The sequence below is a fragment of the Hyperoodon ampullatus genome (assembly GCF_949752795.1).
Source record: "Hyperoodon ampullatus genome assembly, chromosome: 11".
NCBI classification, from domain to species: Eukaryota; Metazoa; Chordata; class Mammalia; order Artiodactyla; family Ziphiidae; genus Hyperoodon; species Hyperoodon ampullatus.
In genome coordinates this window covers 80,825,740-80,851,363 of record NC_136924.1, presented here as the reverse complement: position 1 = coordinate 80,851,363, position 25,624 = coordinate 80,825,740, and the positions used below count along the sequence as shown (strand labels likewise).

General features: G+C 40.3%; 1 protein-coding gene across 2 annotated transcripts in view; it reads right to left on the bottom strand.

Moving 5' to 3' along the window:
• ITPR2 (inositol 1,4,5-trisphosphate receptor type 2) overlaps window positions 1-25,624 on the bottom strand; it is a gene marked incomplete at its 3' end in the record, with an annotated part of 533,638 nt that overhangs the window by 437,023 nt on the left and 70,991 nt on the right. The gene's annotated exons all lie outside the window — the stretch shown is intronic.

Here is a 25,624-nt window from a genome sequence, read left to right as displayed (position 1 = left end):
TTGCACCTGGGAGATCTGGTTAAACCTAGTGAGACACATTTTCCTAAACACGCCTCACAATAAAATTGAGGCCTATTCCAAACTTTAATTTTAATTTGGAGGAAAGAACAGCCTGGAATACCTTGTCCCACCTGAAAGTGAGTGACACAGACTGAGTCACATCCAAAGGACTTGAAGAGGGATGAGGCTTGTTGTGAAGTTCTCGAATACTAGCAGAACTGAAAGAATGAGGACTTCACAACAAGCCTCATCCTTGAACAAGAATGAGGCTACCTGTGCATAAAGATTAATGACTAAATTGGATTAAAGCACATCAAATACGTTAAAGTCCATGAGTTCATAGTTACAAGAAAAATACTTATTAGTACTCTTTGGAGATCAGGGTACCAACTCTTTACTCTAAATACAAGGAAGTAAAGGAAACCAAGCATTAAAAAAGAAAGACAAGGAAAGAGGAAAGTAAAACAGCACATATACAGCATATACACAGAAGCGTGTCTGTGCTACCCTGCAAAGTGGAAGAAGCAAGCTGCACCACACTGCATACTGTGATCTCAGGGTTGTAAAAACAAACAAATCTACACCTTGCTTGATAAAAACTCCAGGAAGATAAACTATTAACCTTGAGGAATGGAAATGGGCACTGCAGAGGAGGGAAAATGATTTTCATTTTGTGCTTTTTATTACTTTTATAAAAATTTTAAGCCAATAATTTTTTTCAAACAAAAATTTTTCATTTTCCAAGAAAAAGATCTAACTTATTATGGACTACGTAATTGGCCACTTCATTTAGTCCAAACACGTACTTTTCCATGGAACTCTGTGATTGAGTGGCACCCAATTACTCATCCATGAAGAAAATGTGAGACAGGAAACTCTGCCAGGCTGAGGAGGAGAAGGCTCCTGGTGAGGGAGGAAGCTGGAGGCGTGCACACCCCACTCGGAGGCCAGCTGCACCTGCAGCCAGGGCAACGCCTTCTCAGCCTGGGAGGGTCCAGTTCAACTGCAGTGTATCCTTTTTAATCTCCAGTTAAGGAGCTGAACAGGAGTGGTGAAGGATACAATTAGAAAAGTTCTCAAATGCTAGGAGAACTGAAAGAATGAGGACTTCACAACAATAACAGTGACTTTGTAAATGCTAGTAATTCTTACCCCTTTTGCCAACGAGATCAGGGTCTCTGTATTAGCCAGTGTTATATCTGTGACTATATGGTCCTTCCTATGTGCACATCAGTTGACAATGACAGCTTGGAATAGAAGATCTTAAAGAGTAAGGGGAAGGCTGAAGAGGACTGATATTTTTAAGGCATTACAAAATTGAGAAGATTCTTTTTTTAATACTTTATTTTATTTCATTTCATTTCATTTTTTTGGCCATGCTGTGAGGCATGCCGGATCTTAGTTCCCCAGCCAGGGATTGAACCCGTGCCCCCAGCAGTGGAAGGGTGAAGTCTTCACCACTGGACTGCCAGGGAATTCCCCAAAATTGAGATGATCCTTAACCTAGGAACCAAGAACACACAGCTGGATGGGATTCACGGAGGTCCACAAATCCCACAAAGGTGTAAGATATATTGTGTGTGTGTGTGTGTGTGTGTGTGTGTGTGTGTGTGTGTACATTTTCTATGGGAGGGCCTATAGCTTTTATCAGATTCTAAGAGGGATCTAGGCCCCTCAAAACCCGTAGTGACCACTACTGTAAGGTAATGCACCATTATAAATCATCTTAGGCTCTCAAGCTGGTAACTGTACAAACACAGTGAGCCATAGGCAGGCGTGAGCTAGGCTCTGTTTTGTTAATCAACAGGAGAAAAAGTATATAAGGAAGGAGAGGATTGCTACAAGATGCTTTTCAGAGAGACTAGACAGAACAAAAGTCAGGCCTAAATGTGTGCCCAGGCAGGGAAGGACTCCTGCAGCAGGTCGGCAAGAAGCCAAGGGCATGCCCAGCACCAACGTAAATAAGCATGCTGGAACGATGCGGAAAGACAGATAAAGAAGGATGGCCTAGCAACATCACTTCTGTGTATTTACCCAGGAGAAAGAGTGCTTTTTCCACCAAAAGACATATAAAGAATGTTCACAGCAGTATTATTCACCATAGCCTCAAACTAGAAACATCCCAAATGTCCATCAATCGGAGATAGATAAATGGTGGCATGTTCACAGAATACAATCCTAAAAAGTAATGAAAAAGAATGAACTGCTGCAACGTGCAACAACGGAAATGAATTAATTACACAGACATAATGTTAATCAGAAGAAACCAGCCACACGAGGATGTGCTTTTCACTCCTAGGTCTATACTCAAGAGAATTGAAAACGTGTGTCCCACAAAAAAAACTGTACATGAATGTTTATAGCAACATTATTCATAACAGCCTAAAATTGGAAGCAACCCAAATTTCCATCAACTGAGGACAGATAAACAAAATATGGTATATTCCCGCAATGGGATATTATTCAGGAGTAAAAAGGAACGATTTGCTGATTCATGATACAACATGAATAAACCTTGAAAATATTACACTAAGTGAAAGAAGCCGGTCACAAAAGGCCACATGTTATATGTTCCCATTTATATGAAATGTCCTGAATACACAAGTCCATAGGGACAGGAAGTAGATTCGTGGTTACCAGGGGTAGAAGAGGGGGAGATGGGGGAGTGACTACTAATGGCTACATCTTTTGGGGATGTTGAAAAGTTCTGGAATTAGAGAGTGGTGATAGTTGTGCAAATTTGTAAATATACTAAATAACACTGAATTGTGCACTTTAAAATGTGAATTTTTATGGTATGTACATTATATCTCAATTTGAAAACTTAGTTAAAAAATACTGTGTACGACACGGTTCCATTTACATAAAGCTCAAAAACAGACAAAACTACTCTATGGTGAAGAGGGTAAAAACAGTGGTTACGTTAAACAGAGGAACTGATAAGGAGTAGGAAGGGGCATGAGGAAACCTATGCAGGCTGAAATAGTTTATAAGACACTCTTCGATCTAGATGGTAGTTACATGAATAAACATATATATATGTAGAAATTTATCAAGCTTACACTTGATACACTTAGGCTTACACTGAACATTTATGTGTTTTATTGAATGTAAGTTAAGTATTTCAGCAGAGAACTTTTTGAAGAAACACAATCTTTTTGCAATCCATAACACTGTGGCTTGTAAATCCCACAGAATAGTATCCAGCACATAGTATGTGATAAGGGAAGCAATTTCACCTTTTCAGTTGTCTTGATTAAAAACCCTAGAGCCGGGCTTCCCTGGTGGCGCAGTGGTTGAGAGTCCGCCTGTCGATGCAGGGGACACGGGTTCGTGCCCTGGTCCGGGAAGATCCCACATGCCGTGGTGCGGCTGGGCCCGTGAGCCATGGCCGCTGAGCCTGCCCGTCCGGAGCCTGTGCTCCACAGCGGGAGAGGCCACAACAGGCCCGCGCACTGCGAAAAAAAAAAAAAAACCCTAGAGCCAAAGGGCCAGCAGAGCTTCAAGATGGCGGAGGAGTAAGATGTGGAGATAACCCTCCTACCCACAAATACATCAGAAATACATCTGAAATACATCTACATGTGGAACAACTCCTACAGAACACCTACTGAACGCTGGCAGAAGACCTCAGACCTCCCAAAAGGCAAGAAACTCCCCACGTACCTGGGTAGGGCAAAAGAAAAAAGTAAAAACAGAGACAAAAGAATAGGGACGGGACCTGCACCAGTGGGAGGGAGCCGTGAAGGAGGAAAGGTTTCCACACACTAGAAGCCCCTTCGTGGGCGGAGACTGCGGGTTGCTGAGCGGGCAAGCTTTGGAGCCGCGGAAGAGAGCGCAGCAACAGGGGTGCGGAGGGCAAAGCAGAGAGATTCCCGCACAGAGGATGGGTGCCTACCGGCACTCACCAGCCCGAGAGGCTTGTCTGCTCACCCACCCGGGCGGGCGGGGCTGGGAGCTGAGGCTCGGGCTTCGGAGGTCAGATCCCAGGGAAAGGACTAAGGTTGGCGGCGTGAACACAGTTTGAAGGAGGCGAGTGCGCCACGGCTAGCCGGGAGGGAGTCCGGGAAAACTCTGGAGCTGCCGAAGAGGCAAGAGACTTTTTCTTCCCTCTTTGTTTCCTGGTGCGCGAGGAGAGGGGATTCAGAGCGCTGCTTAACGGAGCTCCAGAGACAGGCGTGAGCCACAGCTAATAGCGCGGACCCCAGAGACGAGCATGGGACGCTAAGGCTACTGCTGCAGCCACCAAGAAGCCTGTGTGCAAGCACAGGTCACTATCGACACCTCCCCTCCCGGGAGCCTGTGCAGCCCGCCACTGCCAGGGTCCCGTGATCCAGGGACAACTTCCCCGGGAGAACACACGGCGCGTCTCAGGCTGGTGCAACGTCACGCTGGCCTCTGCCACCACAGGCTCGCCCCGCATTCCGTACCCCTCCCTCCCCCCGGCCTGAGTGAGCCAGAGGCCCCGAATCAGCTGCTCCTTTAACCCCGTCCTGTCAGGGAAGAACAGATGCCATCAGGTGACCTACACGCAGAGGCGGGGCCACATCCAAAGCTGAACCCCGGGAGCTGTGTGAACAAAGGAGACAAAGGGAAATTTCTCCCAGCAGCCTCAGGAGCAGCGGATTAAATCTCCACAATCAACTTGATGTAACCTGCATCTGTGGAATACCTGAATAGACAACGAATCATCCCAAATTGAGGAGGTGGACTTTGGGAGCAATGATATATATATTTTTTCCCTTTTTCTCTTTTTGGAGTGTGTATGTGTATGCTTATGTGTGTGATTTTGTCTGTGTAGCTTTGCTTTTACCATTTGTCCTAGGGTTCGGTCTGTCCATTTTTTGTTTTTTTTATTAGCATAGTTTTTATCACTTGTTATCACTGGTGGATTTGTTTTTGGGTTTGGTTGCTCTCTTCTTTTTTTCTTTCATTTCTTTATTTTTTTATTACTTAAAAAAACTTTTTAATAATTATTTTTTATTTTCAATTTTAATAACTTTATTTTATTTTACTTTATTTTATTTTATGTTATTTTCCTCTTTCTTTCTTTCTTTTTTGTCTCCCCTTTATTCTGAGCTGTGTGGATGACAGGCTCTTGGTGCTCCAGCCAGATGTCAGGGCTATGCCTCTGAGGTGGGAGAGCCAAGTTCCGGACACTGGTCCACAAGAGACCTCCCAGCTCCACGTAATATCAAACGGTGAAAATCTCTGAGAGATCTCCATCTCAAAGCCAAGACCCAGCTCCACTCAACGACCAGTAAGCTACAGTGCAGGACACCCTATGCCAAACAACTAACAAGACAGGAACACAGCAACATCCATTAGCAGAGAGGCTGCCTAAAATCATAATAAGACCACAGACACCCCAAAACACACCACCAGACGTGGACCTGCCCACCAGAAAGACAAGATCCAGCCTCATCCACCAGAACACAGGCACTAGTCCCCTCCACCAGGAAGCCTGCACAACCCACTGAACCAACCTTAGCCACTGGGGACAGACACCAAAAACAACAGGAACTGCGAACCTGCAGCCTTCGAAAAGGAGACCACAAACACAGTATGTTAAGCAAAATGAGAAGACAGAGAAACACTCAGCAGATGAAGGAGCAAGGCAAAAACCCAACAGACCCAGCAAATGAAGAGGAAATACGCAGTCTACCTGAAAAAGAATTCAGAATAATGATAGTAAAGATGATCCAAAATCTTGGAAATAGAATGGAGAAAACACAGGAAACATTTAATAAGGAACTAGAAGAACTAAAGAGCAAACAAAAAGTGATGAACAACACAGTAAATTAAATAAAAAATTCTCTACAAGGGATCAATACCAGAATAACTGAGGCAGAAGAATGGATAAGTGACCTGGAAGATAAAATAGTGGAAATAACTACTGCAGAGCAGAATAAAGACAAAAGAATGAAAAGAATTGAGGACAGTCTCAGAGACCTCTGGGACAACATTAAATGCACCAACATTCGAACAATAGGAGTCCCAGAAGGAGAAGAGAAAAAGAAAGGGACTGAGAAAATATTTGAAGAGATTACAGTGGAAAACTTCCCTAATATGGGAAAGGAAATAGTTAATCAAGTCCAGGAAGCACAGAGAGTCCCACACTGGATAAATCCAAGGAGGAACATGCCAAGACGCATATTAATCAAACTATCAAAAATTAAATACAAAGAAAAAATATTGGGCTTCCGAGGTGGCGCAGTGGTTGAGAGTCTGCCTGCCGAAGCAGGGGACACAGGTTCGTGCCCCGGTCCGGGAAGATCCCACATGCCACAGAGTGGCTGGGCCCATGAGCCGCGGCCACTGAGCCTGCGCTTCCAGAGCCTGTGCCCCGCAACGGGAGAGGCCACAACAGTGAGAGGCCCGCGTATCGCAAAAAGAAAAAAAAGAAAAAATATTAAAAGCAACAAGGGAAAAACAACAAATAACACACAAGGGAATCCCCATAAGGTTAACAGCTGAACTTTCAGCAGGAACTGTGCAAGCCAGAAGGGAGTGGCAGGACATATTTAAAGTGATGGAGGAGAAAAACCTGCAACCAAGATTACTCTACCCAGCAAGGATCTCATTCAGATTTGACAGAGAAATTAAAACCTTTACAGACAAGAAAAAGCTAAGAGAAGTCAGCACAACCAAACCTGCATTACAACAAATGCTAAAGGAACTTCTCTAGGCAGGAAACACAAGAGATGGAAAAGACCTCCAATAACAAACCCAGAACAATTAAGAAAATGGGAATAGGAACATACATATAGATAATTACCTTAAATGTAAATGGACTAAATGCTCCCACCAAAAGACATAGACTGGCTGAATGGATACAAAAACAAGACCCGTATATACGCTGTCTACAAGAGACCCACTTCAAACCCAGGGACACGTACAGACTGCAAGTGATGGGATGGAAAATGATATTCCATGCAAATGGAAATCAGAACAAAGCTGGAGTAGCAATTCTCATATCAGACAAAATAGACTTTAAAACAAAGACCATTACAAGAGACAAAGAAGGACACTACATAATGATCAAGGGATCAATCCAAGAAGAAGAGAAAACAATTGTAAATATTTATGCACCCAACATAGGAGCACCTCAAAACATAAGGCGAATACTAACAGCCATAAAAGGGGAAGTCGACAGTAAGACAGTCATAGCAGGGGACTTTTAACGCCCCAATTTCACCAATGGACAGATCATCCAAAATGAAAATAAATAAGGAAACACAAGCTTTAAATGATACATTAAACAAGATGGACCTAATTGATATTTATAGGACATTCCATCCAAAAACAACAGAATACACATTCTTCTCAAGTGTTCATGGAACATTCTCCAGGATAGATCATATCTTGGGTCACAAATCAAACCTTGGTAAATTTAAGAAAATTGAAATCATATCAAGTATCTTTTCCTACCACAATGCTATGAGACTAGATATCAATTACATGAAAAAAAACTGTAAAAAATACAAACACTTGGAGGCTAAACAGTACACTACTTAATAACCAAGAGGTCACTGAAGATATCAAGAGGAAATCAAAAAATACTTAGAAACAAATGACAGTGAAAACACGACGACCCAAAACCTATGGGATGCAACAAAAGCAGTTCTAAGAGGGAAGTTTATAGCAATACAATCCTACCGGATGAAACAAGAAGCATCTCAAATAAACAACCTAAATTTACACCAAAAGCAATTAGAGAGAGAAAAACAAAAAAAAACCCAAAGTTAGCAGAAGGAAAGAAACCATAAAGATCAGATCAGAAGTACATGAAAAAGAAATGAAGGAAACAATAGCAAAGATCGATAAAACTAAAAGCTGGTTCTTTGGCAAGGTAAACAAAATTGATAAACCATTAGCCAGACTCATCAAGAAAAAAAGGGAGAAGACTCAAATCAATAGAATTAGAAATGAAAAAGGAGAAGTAACAACTGACACTGCAGAAATACAAAGGATCATGAGAGATTACTACAAGCAACTCTATGCCAATAAAATGGACAACCTGGAAGAAATGGACAAATTCTTAGAAATGCACAGCCTGCCAAGACTGAACCAGGAAGAAATAGAAAATATGAACAGACCAATCACAAGCACTGAAATTGAAACTCTGATTAAAAATCTTCCAACAAAAGCCCAGGACCAAATAGCTTCACAGGCAAATTCTATCAAACATTTAGAGAAGAGCTAACACCTATCCTTCTCAAACTCTTCCAAAATATAGCAGAGGGAGGAACACTCCCAAACTCATTCTACGAGGCCACCATCACCCTGATACCAAAACCAGACAAGGATGTCACAAAGAAAGAAAACTACAAGCCATTATCACTGATGAACATAGATGCAAAAATCCTCAACAAAATACTAGCAAACAGAATCCAACAGCACATTAAAAGGATCATACACCATGATCAAGTGGGGTTTATTCCAGGAATGCAAGGATTCTTCAATATACGCAAATTAATCAATGTGATACACCATACTAACAAGTTGAAGGAGAAAAACTATATGATCATCTCAATAGATGCAGAGAAAGCTTTCGACAATATTCAACACCCATTTATGATAAAAAAAAAACCCTCCAGAAAGTAGGCACAGAGTGAACTTACCTCAACATAATAAAGGCCATATATGAAAAACCCACAGCCAATATCGTCCTCAATGGTGAAAAACTGAAAGCATTTCCACTAAGATCAGAAACAAGACAAGGTTGCCCACTATCACCATTCTTATTCAACATAGATTTGGAAGTTTTAGCCACAGCAATCAGAGAAGAAAAAGAAATAAAAGGAGTCCAAATCAGAAAAGAAGAAGTAAAGCTGTCACTGTTTGCAGATGACATGATACTATACATAGAGAATCCTAAAGATGCTACCAGAAAACTACTAGAGCTAATCAATGAATTTGGTAAAGTTGCAGGATACAAAATTAATGCACAGAAATCTCTGGCATTCCTACACACTGATGTTGAAAAATCTGAAAGTGAAATTAAGAAAACACTCCCATTTACCAATGCAACAAAAAGAATAAAATATCTAGGAATAAAACTACCTAAGGAGACAAAAGACCTGTATGCAGAAAGTTATAAGACACTGCACTGATGAAAGAAATTAAAGGTGATACAAAGAGATGGAGAGATATACCATGTTCTTGGATTGGAAGAATCAACATTGTGAAAATGACTCTACTACCCAAAGCAATCAACAGATTCAATGCAATCCCTATCAAACTGCCAATGGCATTTTTCACAGAACTAGAACAAAATTTCACAATTTGTATGGAAACAACAGACCCCGAATAGCCAAAGCAATCTTGTGAAAGAAAAACGGAGCTGGAGGTATCAGGCTCCCTGACTTCAGACTATACTGAAAAGCTACTGTAATCAAGACAGTATGGTACTGGCACAAAAACAGAAATATAGATCAATGGAAAAGGATAGAAAGCCCAGAGATAAACCCACACACATATGGTCACCTTATCTTTGATAAAGGAGGCAAAAATATACAGTGGAGAAAAGACAGCCTCTTCAATAAGTGGTGCGGGGAAAACTGGACAGCTACATTTAAAAGAATGAAATTAGAACACTCCCTAACACCATACACAAAAATAAACTCAAAATGGATTAAAGACCTAAATGTAAGGCCAGACACTATCAAACTCTTAGAGGAAAACATAGGCAGAACACTCTATGACATGTGTTCGTAAGATCCTTTTTGACCCACATCCTAGAGAAATGGAAATAAAAAGAAAAATAAACAAATGGGAACTAGTGAAACTTAAAAGCTTTTGCACAGCCAAGGAAACCATAAACAAGATGAAAAGACAACCCTCAGAATGGGAGAAAATATTTGCAAATGAAGCAACTGACAAAGGATTAATCTCCAAAATTTACAAGCAGCTCATGCTACTCAATATCAAAGAAACAAATAACCCAATCCAAAAATGGGCAGAAGACCTAAAAAGACATCTCTCCAAAGAGGACATAGATTGCCAACAAACACATGAAAGAATACTCAACATCATTAATCATTAGAGAAATGCAAATCAAAACTACAATGAGATATCATCTCACATCAGTCAAAATGGCCATCATCAAAAAACCTTCAAACAATAAATACTGGAGAGAGTGTGGAGAAAGGGAACCCTCTTGCACTATTTGTGGGAATGTAAATTGATACAGCCACTATGGAGAACAGTATGGAGGTTCCTTAAAAAAACTAAAAATACAACTACCATATGACCCAGCAATCCCACTACTGGGCATATACCCTGAGAAAACCATACTTCAAAAAGAGTCATGTACCAAAATGTTCACTATAGCTCTATTTAAAATAGCCAGGAAATGAAAGCAACCTAAGTGTCCATCAACAGATGAATGGATAAAGAAGATGTAGCACATATATACAATGGAATATTGTTCAGCCATAAAAAGAAATGAAATTGAGTTATTTGTAGTGAGGTGGATGGACCTAGAGTCTGTCATACAGAGTGAAGTAAGTCAGAAAGAGAGAAACAAATACCGTATGCTAACACATATATATGGAAGCTAAAAAAAAAAATGGTCATGAAGAACCTAGGGGCAAGATGGGAATAAAGACACAGACCTACTAGAGAATGGACCTGAGGATACGGAGAGGGAGAAGGGTAAGCTGGGACAAAATGAGAGAGTGGCATGGACATATATACACTACCAAATGTAAAATAGATAGCTAGTGGGAAGCAGCCACATAGCACAGGGAGATCAGCTCGGTACTTTGTGACCACCTAGAGGGGTGGGATAGGGAGGGTGGGAGGGAGGGAGACGCAAGAGGGAAGAGATATGGGGACATAAGTATATGTATAACTGATTCACTTTGTTATGCAGCAGAAACTAACACACCATTGTAAAGCAATTATACTCCAATAAAGATGGTTTAAGAAAAAAACCCAAGGATTAAAAAAAATAATAATAACAGTAATAAAAAAATAAAAACCCTAGAGCCATCTTTGACTCCCATCTCTTGTACCTCATGTCCAAAATAATAAAACCCCTATAGGTTCTCTTTTTTTTACCCCACTGGAATAGATACAATTTTATTTTTTAATTTACTTTTTGTTGTTGCTGAAGTATAGTTGATATATGACATTGTGTTAGTTTCAGGTGTACAGCACAGTGATTCAGTTAACATATATATATAGATACATCTATTCTTTTCCAGATTCTTTTCCCTTATAGGTTATTACAGAATATTGAGTAGAGTTCCCTGTGCTATACAGTAGGTCCTTGTTGGTTATCTGTTTTATACATAGTCGTGTGTGTGTGTGTTAATCCCAAACTCCTAATTTATCCCTCCCCCCTTCCCCTTTAGTAACCATAAATGTGTTTTCTATGTCTGTGGGTCTATTTCTGTTTTGTATATAAATTCATTTGTATCATCTTTTATATTCTACTCATAAGCAATGTCATATGATATTTGTCTTTCTCTGTCTGACTTACTTTGCTTAGCATGATAATCTCTAGGTCCACCCATGTTGCTGCAAATGGCATTATTTCATTCTCTAACACCATACACAAAAATAAACCCAAAGTCGATTAAAGACCTAAATGTAAGACCAGATACTATAAAACTCCCAGAGGGAAACAGGCAGAACACCCTTTGACATAAACTGCAGCAATATCCATTTGCATCCGTCTCCTAGAGTAATGGAAATAAAAACAAAAACAGACAAATGGGACCTAATTAAACTTAAAAGTTTTTGCACAGCAAAGGAAACCATAAACAAGACAAAAAGAAACCTACAGTATAGGTTTTTTGGGGGTTTGGGGGGGGGTGGGGGTTTTTTTAGATGTTGGGGGTAGGAGTTTAGTAATTAATTTATTTTTGCTGTGTTGGGTCTTCGTTTCTGTGCGAGGGCTTTCTCTAGTTGTGGCAAGCGGGGGCCACTCTTCATCGCGGTGCGCGGGCCTCTCACTATCGCGGCCTCTCTTGTTGCGGAGCACAGGCTCCAGACACGCAGTCTCAGTAGCTGTGGCTCACGGGGCTAGTTGCTCGGCGGCACGTGGGATCCTCCCAGACCAGGGCTCGAACCCGTGTCCCCTGCATTAGCAGGCAGATTCTCAACCACTGCGCCACCAGGGAAGCCCCTACAGTATAGGTTTTACCTTTAAAATATATCTAGAATCTGCTTTCTTACCAACTCATCGATCTGATCCAAATCACCACAATCTCTCTCCTGGCTACAGCAACACCTTCCTAACAAACCTCCCTCTTTCTGCCCCTCTGACTGTTGAGTCTCCACAAGGCAGGGGGAGTGAATCCACTGAAACACAAGTCAGGTCCCACAGCCTCTGCTCAAAACCCTCCAGCGGCTCCAGTCTTTCGCCTCCACCATCCCCAAGGACTGTCCTGACTTCACCTGTCACCCCCCAGGCCACTCCCGAGGTCCCCGACAGCCACCCTACCTGCTTGCTACCGCTGGCACTTAACCAGGACACCTCCACCTCAGAGCCCTTGACCTTGCAGCTCCCTCTGCCTTTGCCTTTTCCCCAGAATTTCTGCATGGTCAACTCTGACTCCTACCTTAGGCCTCTGCTTAAATATCAGTGAAGCCTCCCCTGGCACTGTAAAAAGAGCACCCCTTTTCCAGCCTGCATTCTGGGCTGCCCTGCTTTATTTTTCCACCTAGCGTGTCACCACCTGATAAATGCCTGGCACTTAGTAGGTGCTCAATGAATGTTTCCTGAATAAATGAACACACACCCATGAATAAAGGAGTGAAAGAAATGAATAAAAATTAGTGATATTAATCCTTGGATGTTGAATAAAATCCCACAACCTTTGGTACAATCTGAATTTTTTATCATAAGTATGGATTAATTGGACCATAAACGAAAGACATACGGCACAACCACAGGAGCCTGCAATTTAACTGGATCCTACCCATGACATGCCTAAAAAGTACACAAAAACAAGAAAGCACAAAGAAATGTGTTGTCTTTTCCTGAAAGTGGTTGCTATGATCTTTTAAAAGGAAAATGTGAGCATAGAGGAAATAAATTTGCAGGCAAAATGTTATTATTCATTTAGAGATTGCCCGCAGAAGTTCTCTGTTAAAAAGTTAGGCAAATGACGGCAGGTGCCACTTTTTTGAGCTAAAATGTTTTTGTGACAGTGAGAGATCCTTCCCAGGCAGCAGTATCATAAATGTTCTCACAGGTCACAGAGGCCCATCCTGCCCACAGATTAGTTGTAGCTTTGCCGGAACGGGCAGGCTTTGATGTGATGCAGGAACGGCGAACAACAAACCTCCCATGCTCTTCGCCTGCAGATGAAAACATGGTAACAGAAAAGAGACCGGGTGCTTTTGCCTTTTATCCTTGAACAAACACAGAGACATAAAGCAGCTGTGACTTCGCTAAGTGCAAGCTGGTCCAGCAGAGGTGCGGTTTTGATTGCACTTCTAATGATGACACGTAGTGATGCTCCCGTTCTGTGTGACTGAATCCAGGCAGAGGACAGCAGCAACCCTCTGAGCCACAGACATAAAAGTTTATTTGAGGCATAAATTCTGGATGCTCTAACAATACGGTAAGTGGTAGAGGATTATTTTTCAACAGTCCAAACGGCAACGTTGAACTATCAGCTTGTTAGAACGACTGCTACCGAGGAAAGCTGACTCACACTGTTTGCAGCGCCCTTGAACTCCTTCCCATAGCCACCGCCTCAAGAAAGGAGAAGAAATGCCTTAACAAAATCCTCACTTAGAGAAGTCTATAGGGGAATCACAATTTCACCACACAAAAATTAAGAAACGTTTGGTTTAAAGGAGAGAGAGAGAAATGTGGTTGTCATAATGCTATTTTGTGTAACACAATTCTCAAAAAGTGGCTCTACCTAATGTATACAAAGAGAATTACGCCAGAGTGGTTATTCATAACTCAAATTTTAGTCCTTACTGAGAACAGAGACTGGCATAGAAGATGTTCAATACCAATTTAACTGAAATTTAATTCTAAAACATAAACTTCATTCTTCCAAGAAGCTATCCTGACTACAGCAACTCATAAGAAATCCCCTTCTCAGATCCCCCCAATACTTACTATCCAACGACGGTTATAAACGGCTTTGTTGTTCTTTATTTTATACAAAGAGGCATATATCTCCCCCAACTGACCTCCCGACTTCCTCAAATTCAGAGACTGAGCATTAAATTTCTTTTGAATAGCCCAATAGCACCTAACCAGGGGGACACTGAGTGGGATTAAATATAAAACATCTCACCCCATTTATCCCATGGGAGCACAAACAGCTCGAAATGTAACGTTCCTGCAAACTACACAACATACACACACACACACACACACACACATACACGTTCTTGCATGGTTTTTCATGAGCTGCTTCTTTGAAGACCCAGTAAAATCTGCATGCAAATGGAGGCCACCTAAAGAATGAGCCCATTCTATTTCCCACATTTACTGAGCTAGAGAAGACAGGGCTAGTGTTCTCTGTGGTGTTGAATAGGAAATGAGCAGAAACAACCTGACAATTTGCCACTCTAAGCCGTGAACACTTCTTTCCCTCAGCTACTGCTTGGTCCTACTTGGTGTGGCCTGACTCCTGGGAGATCAGGTCTGATGACTCACATCTTTTTCAAAGGAGTCTATGGGAGATTTCATCCAGAGGCTCACATCACCCCTGGTTTGCTGAGAGCATCACTAATTTAATCTGGCAACACTGTTTTCTTTATTAGTGAAGTACACGTGGGCCACTTATGACTAATTTATACTCACCAGTAAGATCCACATAAAGAAAAGTAGAGGATTATCAAAGTAATTCCGTCAAAGTGGGTATTTCAAAACAGTGCATTGTTGTGTATACAAGCCCTTTCCTCCAAAGACTTCAAGTGTTCTTTTATCATTTGTGTGTGTGTGTGGAAGAGTGTTATTTTGTTTAGTTGCTTAATTAACTTGAGCCTAATTCTCTTACTAGCTACGTAAGAATGACTGTAAAAGTGAGACAAACATGCTTCCAGACTCCCTTTCAAATGCACAAAAATCCTTTTTCTTGCTAAATATCCAAATAAATCAAAAGTGAGCAATTGCCCGGGTCAGGGTAAAGCTGTCTGAAGAAATAATCAATCTTCCAAAGTTTCTCTACACTGGTTAAGGACTACTTAGTCCAGTTTCAAAGGCCATATTCTTTTTTTTTTTTTTTTTTTGCGGTACGCGGGCCTCTCACCGCGGTGGCCTCTCCCGCTGCGGAGCACAGGCTCCGGACGTGCAGGCACAGCAGCCATGGCTCACGGGCCCAGCCGCTCCACGTCATGTGAGATCTTCCTGGACAGGGGCACGAACCCGTGTCCCCTGCATCGGCAGGCAGACTCCCAACCACTGCGCCACCAGGGAAGCCCTGGCCATATTCTTTTATCTGGACTTTGAGTTAGTACCTAAATAGGAACATGTTTAAAATTTCAAAGAAAAATTATTCATGAAATCTGCCTTTATTTATTTATTTTGTTCTCAATTCTACAATTTACTCAGCTCCCAGCTCAGAGCTCTGAAAATATCCACCATCACTTAAAATCACTGTCCTCACTTAATTGGTAGCATTGTTACCCTTGCAATTCTTGGCTCCTTACTGATGCCATTACCCATTTTTGAGAGTAGTTATCATCAACCAGGTGTGTATAACAATGAATCATATAAAACTACCACTTCGGTAGATTTAAAAACTCAAATATTGGTAATTTCATACAGTTCAAACATAATGTATGATTAAAAACATCTTCAACTCCTCTCGTCTTAATATTACACATTCAAATATAAATTTTTGTCTAATCGAATTCCATACAGTTTTCCTGATATGTCTCTTGTTCTATTTTTACAGCTACCATTCTCTATTTGCACAGCTTCGCCAAAGCTCACAGCTCGTCACCTCTCAGCAAGACAACTGTAACTATGTCCTTGCTTGAGTCTCCATCACGAATATCTTCCCTTCCAATCCAGTCTTGAGACCATTTGGTCAATTTCTTCCAACACTGCTTTTTAACATAGTTTCCTGTTTAAGAATTCTTCTGCATCAAATGCAAATTTATTTACCTCATCTTGAGTGTTCTCCACCAAGTCACCTATTTCATATCACTACTTCATTAACCTTTTCTCATTATTGTTCAACAGATTCTCTTTTTCAGACCAAAAAAAAAAAAATTCCCTGCCCCAAACCCATAGCTTGTTTTTCCTTCCTAAGAGACCTATGTGTGTTGTTTTATCATCTAGATAATTCAGCCTAGGGACTTCTCTGGCGGTCCAATGGTTAGGACTCCATGCTTCCACTGCAGGGAGTCCGGGTTTGATCCCTGGTCGGGGAACTAAGATCCCACATGCCATGCGGCATGGCCAAATTAAAAAAAAAAATTCGGTTTATCAACTTCCCACCAAGTCAAGTCCCTTCTAACTTCAAAACCCTGAAGAATCACTTTCTCCAGGAAGGATTCCCTAATTAATTTTGTTAACACTCAACTAATATAATATTACAAAAAAAAAAATTCATTCTTTCTCACTGTTTTTACAATTGCTCCTCCCTGAATTTCAAACATGTATCTCTAACCCATCCTCTCACAAAGGTTCAGTGCCATGATTTCCCAGTTGTCTGCAGAACGTGTCCACTGGGTGTCCCATTTTCCACATGAGATTAGACCTTCCTTTTAGTTTTTTTTTTAACATCTTTATTGGAGTATAATTGCTTTACAATGGTGTGTTAGTTTCTGCTTTAAAACAAAGTGAATCAGCTATACATATACATATATCCCCATATCCCCTCCCTCTTGCGTCTCCCTCCCACCCTCCCTATCCCACCCCTCTAGGTGGTCACAAAGCACCGAGCTGATCTCCCTGTGCTATGCGGCTTCTTCCCGCTAGCTATCTATTTCACATTTGGTAGTGTATATATGTCCATGCCACTCTCTCACTTTGTCCAAAGTCCCCCTCCCCGTGTCCTCATGTCCACTCTCTACATCTGCACCTTTTAGTCTTAATGGGAATTACAATGATCATTTCTTGATATTTAAATAAATTTGTTTTTAAATTGTGAAACAGTAGATGGGATTCTAAAATACCACTTCCTTCAGGAAACCCATGGGTGATGAGTCACTAGAGAAGAAAATTATAAGGAACATGAAATATAAATTTTAAAGTCCTTTAGCACAAAGATGGCAATTTATACCACAAGAATAAATGAAATTTTAAAATGGAAGTAAAAGAATTGAGAAGGGAAAAGAGCAAAATCTAAGGAAATCTATACCTTTAGATACATGTTGAATGACTAAAACAAGTGAAATTAGTTACTGGGATTTGACTGTATGGTACCATACAGTACTCAAATACCTGCAGCCTTTCTCCAAAAGTATTATCTGGATTTCCTACTAAGTTCTTATGGGTTATCATTCCTACTCTTCAGTAAGTCCAATATGGAAACTAAAGGACAAAACTGAACTCACGAAGGTTGGCACTGACTTGTAAATGTCCAGGTCAGAAAATTAAAAATCGACTGTTACCCAAAGCAGCAATCATTCAGACATATTACTCATATAAATTTCTAAGGGGAAAGTCACTGCTTAGTCTACAATGTAAAATGTTAAGCATTTGTGGAAAAACCTGAATTGTAGCCACATTTAAGCCATAACTGAATTTCTAAGTGTACTCATCATACAGTTTCAATCCCTTCTTTTTTTTTATTCCTGGAGAAACAATGAAATGCTGATATGTTCCACTACATTCACCACATGCTCCTGATTCTGTGAGAGGAAATAAAGACTTTCGTTTTCAAGTCTTGCGTCAGGGTTGTTAACATTTCAACTCTAAGGATCACAACCAAATATTACGTTCATTTTAGGAAACCAAGCCTATAGATCTCGGGTAATGCAGAAGTTAACTTGTTCATTAGTTACTTATGTGATCAATTCCCATAAATGTCACTAATGTCAAAATAAATACCAAAAAACTCTTTTTCTTTCTTATGACGTAAGTCCTCTACCTCTGATTCCCTAAATAATCTAGTAACTTTAAATACTATGTCTCAGGGACACAGTTATAGGATTATCTGAAAGTGAAAAGGACATGCATGATTTACGAATCATGTATGGTTTTTTCCCCCAGCACTGTTAGAATAACCTTCACAATTGGTAATTAATATTTGCTGAGTGTCCAACAGGGGTGAAGCATGGAGCCAGAACTGGAAGAAAAGAAAAAAAAAAAACCACAAGACAAGGAGCAAAAGTCTTGAGTAAACCATTAGGAGAACAATAAATTATTCTGCTCCTCCTGAGAGCCTGAGGAGGAACAAGAAGACCTATTTCTAACTCCTGTTATGAATTTGAGGGTAACCTTACATAATAGCAGCACATTTCGTTCCAAATTGAAAGGACTTTTTCTCAGTTTAGAAAACGTTCACCATGATATCAAGCTTCAGTTCGCAGATGTAGACTTCCAAGTTCAATACCCAATAAATTCTTGATTTTCATTCTGCAATCTGAGTAGTAAGTCATGAGACCCCTCTCTTCTGGTAACAGACGGGATAAACTAGAGACTAACAGCTCATCAGAAGGTCACCATCTCTCGGCTGTACAGTGCCAAGGAGGTGACCTTCATTCAAGAGGTCTGCCCCCATAGAGGTCCTCTATACTTGCTGGTGACTGATTAATAGGGGAACCATGTCCTTTATTCTAAACCAGGACACCTTTAAAAGTTAAAAGAACCACTGTAATGACACTGGGACAATGGATAACAACCAGGATTGACTCGTAAACTTGGACACCTCATTATAACAAATTAGCCTAAACAGATCCTCTCTCTCTGTACACGAGACTCAGGGGAAAGTCAGTAGAAACACACAGAGTGAAACTAGGAAGCTAATATCCCAAGGCAGAAGAGAAGGAAATGCATATCATGAATGAACAGAAGAGGTGAGATAGAGAGAAATGGCATCAGGAAAAGTAGCTGCCATTTCAGACACTGCTAACAACCTGAGATGCCTTAGGGCAATTCCATGAGATTGCTACAATTACCCCCAAATTTACACAAGAGTTAAGTGAGGATATCTGCCCAAGATCGGGTAGCTAGTTAACGCCACTCAGGCAATGAAAAGAGCTGAGTCATCGTAATGGCAAAAATAACAGTGCAGTAGGTTCCCCCAAAGATATGCACATTCTCAGGGAGTTTCTGAACAGTCTACTAGGGCGTGGAAGAAAATGCTTGAAACTGAATTTGTATTCATATTTATTCCCTATTTTTAAATGTATTTTTGTATATGTTCAATAATGTATACTACTCAGTATTACAGTAATACACATATAATTTATAAGTAAATATATATCTATTCCCACTTTGTTTCTGATGGGGCATATGATCAAAAAAGCTGAAAGACCACTGCCTTAGAGTTCAAAGCAACAGATGCCCACTTCTGAGGATAGTCCTACAGTCACAGTGGCATCATCAGGACTCATCTCACACTACTAGAGCCAGTGTTGTAGCCATGAAGCACAAGTCATGGTGACATAGCTTCACTTCTCTATACCTTCCAACAATACCCTCCCCTCAACCCAAATCAGCTGAGCTTGAACTGTCAAAAAGCATCATTTTGTACCAGAAGCTTTAAAGGTCCTAAACAAACACCACCGAACAACACAAATTTAAACCCACTCATAAAATTATTTTTACCACATGACCAAACCCATAGAATTATAGAACTGTGTGTGTATAGTCTTGTTAAAGTATTTAAACAGGAGGCCATCAGATGAGGGGGCGTCTAACGCCTTGGTAGCCTAAGTAAGCAAACCAAAACCTAAGCCAGAATCAATGGACTCAAACCTGAGAAAGTGACACTTAAGAACAACCCATCATAAACAGCCAACTAGGCTTTCCCAAGGCAACTGATTAAGCTATAACCAATTGAACAATTGCTTTGCTTTACTTCTGCATCTCCTCTATAAAAACCTTGGCCCTAGCTCCTGTTTTTGGAGCGCTCCTAACCACTTTCGATTTGGCACTGTCCGATTAGAATTGATGTTTGCTCACAAAACTCTTCAAAAATGTTAATGTCCCTCAGTTTACCTTTTAAACAGTCATGAGGGGTCAAATGCATATGCAGGATTAATAACAAGCCTTCAGGAGAGAACAATCTCCTTTTTAAAAAAACTTTTAAAGATTTCACTTGAGACATCTAGAAACCCATCTTAATTTCAACAGGCCTCTTGGTTAGTAATAAAAGCTCTTCTTGTCTATGTGAAGTTCCTCAGAATGCTTAAGCCTGTTTCTCCTATTACATCCTCAGTTGAGATGACCAGTTACTTTTCATATTTGCATAACTTTTCAAATACATGAAAACATTATTTAACTCAACTCTTCTCCTTTCTCTATCTGATTCACATTCATCTCTGTTTGATTTTATTGGACTCTCAGGAAGTACCCTATGTTGTGAGGATGCTTGAGCCAGGATCAGAAAAACACCCTCTTCAGGATGTAGAAGATGGGAGATGACTGCTATGACTCTCCTATTCGAGAATTTGTAGAAAGTCAAAGATAGCTCTTGGAGCGTTAAGAATAATTGCTTACGCCTTAGTTAGAATTCCAAAGAACAATAATAGTCAACAATATTTGATTTTAAAAAAACTACCCAAATTAAGAGTCCAGGGTGAGTACCTCTCCTCCTGCCTCCTCTTCCCTGAACGTAGCTGGCTCTTCCATCTCCATCTCTTCTGTCACCTGGGGCCATCGTTACCTCATCCTGTCTCCCCTCCCACCACTCCCACCCTCCATCTCCCCCTTCTCATCTCTCTTCATTAACTAGACAGAGTATAGAAAAGCATATTTTAAGTATCCATTTAGTATACACTGATGTCTCCTTTTCTCAGTGTTAAAAGATCAGTGGAACAAGAAAACTGAGAAATAACCAAATACTACCTAGTACATAATAGATGATTATTAATGTTAGCCCTGCCCTCTTTGTTGTTTGCTTTTGCCTTGCAGTTGGCCTTTACTTGATTAATTTTGTGAGGATTAATATCCCTTAAGGAAGAAAAAAAGGATTCCCCACCTTAACACTAGCCTTTCCCCGTAACACTGAGCCAAAATGGCTCTAAAAAATTCCAACTCTGCAATGTTTCTGTTAAAAGGCACAAGTCCAGAATATGAAGCCTCTTATTAGGAAAGAGAATGTCCATGTCTACAGATGAGACACAGAAAGAGAAGCCCCAGGTAGGACATGACACCTGATTCAGTAGCCTGACTATCCTACTGAGTTTCATTTGCCACCAAGGTATTTATTTCACCTGCTACAACTCACACGCCCGTCTCTCAATGGTCTATGGCTTCCCCTTTTGAACTGGGCACATGGATGGAAAGAGGGATTTGTCTATATTCTCCTTAATGCAAAGGAAGTGAGCCAACATTTTCTTCTAACTTTTCTTATTAAATCCCAAAGGAAATATAAAATGAAGTATTTACAAAACATACGGCTTTTCAAACAAGCTACTAATCCTCTATGGACCACATCCAACCCCCTATGACCAAAGTCAAGAGGTCAAACTTAAATGTTCTGGGCATCAATGGCCATTTGCACCATGAGGGCAGAAACAGTATCTGTATTAATTACTTTAAGATCTCCAGTGTCTATCAAAGTACCTAATATATACATGTATCAAAACATCACCTTGTACACTTTAAATCTACATAATTTTATTAGTCAATTTACCTCCATAAAGCTGGGGAAAAATTTTTTTTAACTTTTTAAAGTATCTAACACATAAAGAGTCTTCATTAAATACTTTAGAAATAAATGAATGATACACACATATAAATTCTCACCTTGCAAAAGAAACACCCCTCCCCAGAATTAGGTGATGGGCCATAACCATTGTAAGAACTAACAGACAAGAATTTCCTTCTCTTAGGAACAAGACAGTTATTCTTTCAAAATTCTCTCATAGGAATCTAACTTGTGTTGCATTTGGAAACAAATTCAAATAACTAGGGTTTTTTTCTTAGTCCATGTAAATCAAACCACAGTAGCAAATCCAGGTATGCCCTAAAATATATTACTCATTTCATCACAGCATAGCTCTTTTGCAAAAGAGTAGTTTGTTAACTGTCTGCCTTCCCTCAACAGCTGCTATTTAAATTGCAAGGTATCATTCTGTTGTAAACTATATCTCACCTAAGGAAATTACAGAGGCTTTGCAAACACCAAGCAAATCTAGACAAATTAAATACAAAATTACTAATACTATGAGCTGGCACATACAAACCACCTAAGGAAAATGAGAAAGATTCCTTCAAAGACTAAAGAGTACTTAAGAGGTGGTAGAGCAGGACTAAACGACAGAGTGATAAAACACTGAAGGAGCAGATTTGGGCAAGGCCAGGAACAAGGTATGTGACCTCCACATCATCTTTTCTAGAGCTGCAGTGACTCGTGCTGACACCTCCACTAAGCCCAAGCAAAGTCTGAACTAAAGAAAATCATAGCAATATGGAGGTCACCAGAATCAAACACGATTGCATTGGAATAATAAAGATGAAATTAAAAACAACTCTCAAAAGATCTGTGGTTGCCAAGGAAGAAGGGGTGTGAAGGAGGGATGGAGTGGGAGTTTGGGTGCAGCACATGCAAACTAATATATATATAGAATGGATAAACAACAAGGTCCTAGCCCAGGGAGCTATATTCAATAGCCTGTGATAAACCATAATGGAAAAGAATATAAAAAAGGATGTTTGTATATGTATAACTGAGTCACTTTGCTGTACAGCAGAAATTAACACAACATTGTAAATCAACTATACTCCAATTAAAATATATACTTTTTAAATTTTCAATTAAGATATATACATATATACATATATATACATATATATATGTGTGTGTGTGTGTGTGTGTATATATATATATATATGTATATATATATATATATACATATATATATATATATATGTATGTATATATATATATATATATATATATATATATATAAAATCCAACTCAGCATTTCAAGGAAAAGGTGAAGGATAGAAGGGAAATTTAACTGTATCTTACCATCTGTATCTCTGATTCCTTATAATATAGGGAATGGAATGGGGGTTAGGAAGAGAACAACCCTTAGTGATCCTACCTTGAGCCAGTAACTGTGCTAGTTACTTTACACAAATTAATTTTCAAAGAACCCCAGGATGTCTATATCACCATCACTTTACAGTGTGTACACTGAGACAGAGTGGGATTAAGTAACCCCTCAAAGTCACATTCCTAGTAAGTGGCAGAGGCAGGGTATAAATCTCAATCAGTCAGACTCCATTACACCCAGTGCAGGAAAAAAGAAGCTCCCAGGAAGCCAACCAAGAATTGAATGCCAACACTGTGGTTCCAGGAGAGAAGTAAGCCCTAATGCCTAAGGAATTCACTACAGATAACAAATCAACTTCTCTCCTACCATGTAATAGAATGGACTGGTTACATGCCATCCTTTGGAGAACTGAAAAGCGTCCCTCAAATTATTGTCCATGCTCTGTAGTAAATGAGGATTCCTGGCAAGAAGAGCCAGAATGGAGCATCTGCTCTTTCCCAGCAATGCCACTCCTAGGGAAATACCCTAGCAGGAAGGTGCCATGGGCCTTTGGTCATCCAGTGAAGCCCACGTACCCCTTCTGAGAAAAATATTTTATTACCTACATTCATAATTGAAGGCAATAAACTAATAAAAAATAGTGAAACTCATGAAAAAACGTGAGTGAAAAAATGGATGCAATTTTTTTCCATCCAACTTCATGGACCCAGAAACAATGAGACATGTATATTTAATTTAGGGATACATACATATATCATAAATGATAAAACTAAAGAAAGGGATAGGTTAACACAAACGTCAGGACAGTAGTTATCTCTGCAGGGGAAGAAAGGGCAGGAGATGAAGTAGGGGCACACAGGGGGCTTCCAAAGTACTTGCAGGTTCTAGTTTAAAGCGGGCCGACCAGCATTCGTGTCGCTGTTGTTTTAGCAGTACTTGTATTGGGGAGTTTCTTTTCCACTTCCATCACTTCTTCTGGTGATGGGAACTTGAGTAGTCAAACTATGGCATTTCTCACCCCTTTGCTTCGCCCCACCAGGGAAATGAAGGGGCTTGCCTGATTACCTGAATGCTGCCTATTACTGGCTAAAGGACTTCTACTTGATTCTAGATTCACAATCAGCACACCCAACTTGGCCAAAATGCCTAAAGCCAAATCTTCAAACCGAGCCTTTATCTTATAAAAGGTGAAATTTTAGTATCCAACTTCCCCACCTCCCCTCAATTTGTCCTTAATGAAAAAGAGAAGGGCTACTTCAAGACTTACTATAAAACTATAGTAATCAAGACAATGTGCTATTGATGAAAATAGAAAAGCAGATCAATGGAACAGAATAGAGAGCCCAGAAGTAGACTCCCATAATTATAGTCAACAGAGCTTTGACAAAGGAGCAAAAGCAACACAATGGAGAAAAGATGGTCTTTTCAACAAATGGTGCTGGAACAACTGGACAGCCACACACACAAAAAAAAGTAAAGGCCTTATACTCTTCACAAAAATGAACTCAAAATGGAGCATAGACATAGACGTAAAATGCAAAACTATAAAACTCCTAGCAGGGCTTCCCTGGTGGCGCAGTGGTTGGGAGTCCGCCTGCCGATGCAGGGGACACAGGTTCGTGCCCCGGTCCGGGAGGATCCCACATGCCGCGAAGCGGCTGGGCCCGTGAGCCATGGCCGCTGAGCCTGCGCGTCCGGAGCCTGTGCTCCACAACGGGAGAGGCCACAACAGTGAGAGGCCCGCTTACCGCAAAAAAACAAACAAACAAAAAAAACTCCTAGCAAATAACATAGAAGAAAACCTAGATGACCTTGGGTATGGTGATGACTTTTTAGATACAACACCAAAGGCTCAATCCATGAAAGAAATGATTGATAAGCTGGACTTCTTTAAAATTAAAAACTGGGACTTCTCTGATGGTCCAGTGGTTAAGACTCTGCCTTCCAATGCAGGGGGTGCAGGTTCGATCCCTGGTCGGGGAGCTAAGATCCCACATGCCTCAGGACCAAAAAATCAAAACATAAAAAAAAGATGCAGTATTGTAACAAATTCAATAAAGACTTTAAAAATGGTCCACATCAAAAAAAAACTTAAAAAAAAATTAAACACTTCTGCTTTGCAGAAGACACTGTCAAGAGAATGAGAAAACAAACTACAGACTGAGAGAAAATATTTGCCAAAAAACTTATCCTATGAAGGATTATTATCCAGAATATACAAGGAACACTTAAAACTCAACAATAAGAAAATAAGTGACCCAATTAAAAACCAGGCAAAAGATCTAAACAGATACTTAGCCAAAGAAGATATAGAGATGGCATATAAACAATTGAAACGATGCTCAACATCATGTCATTAAGAAATTGCAAATTAAAACAATGAGATACAATTATACACCTGTGAGAATGCCCAAAACTCAAAACACTAACACCATCAAATACTGGCAAGGATATGGAACAGGAATTCTCATTCATTGTTGGTGAGAATGCAAAATAGTACATCAACTTTGAA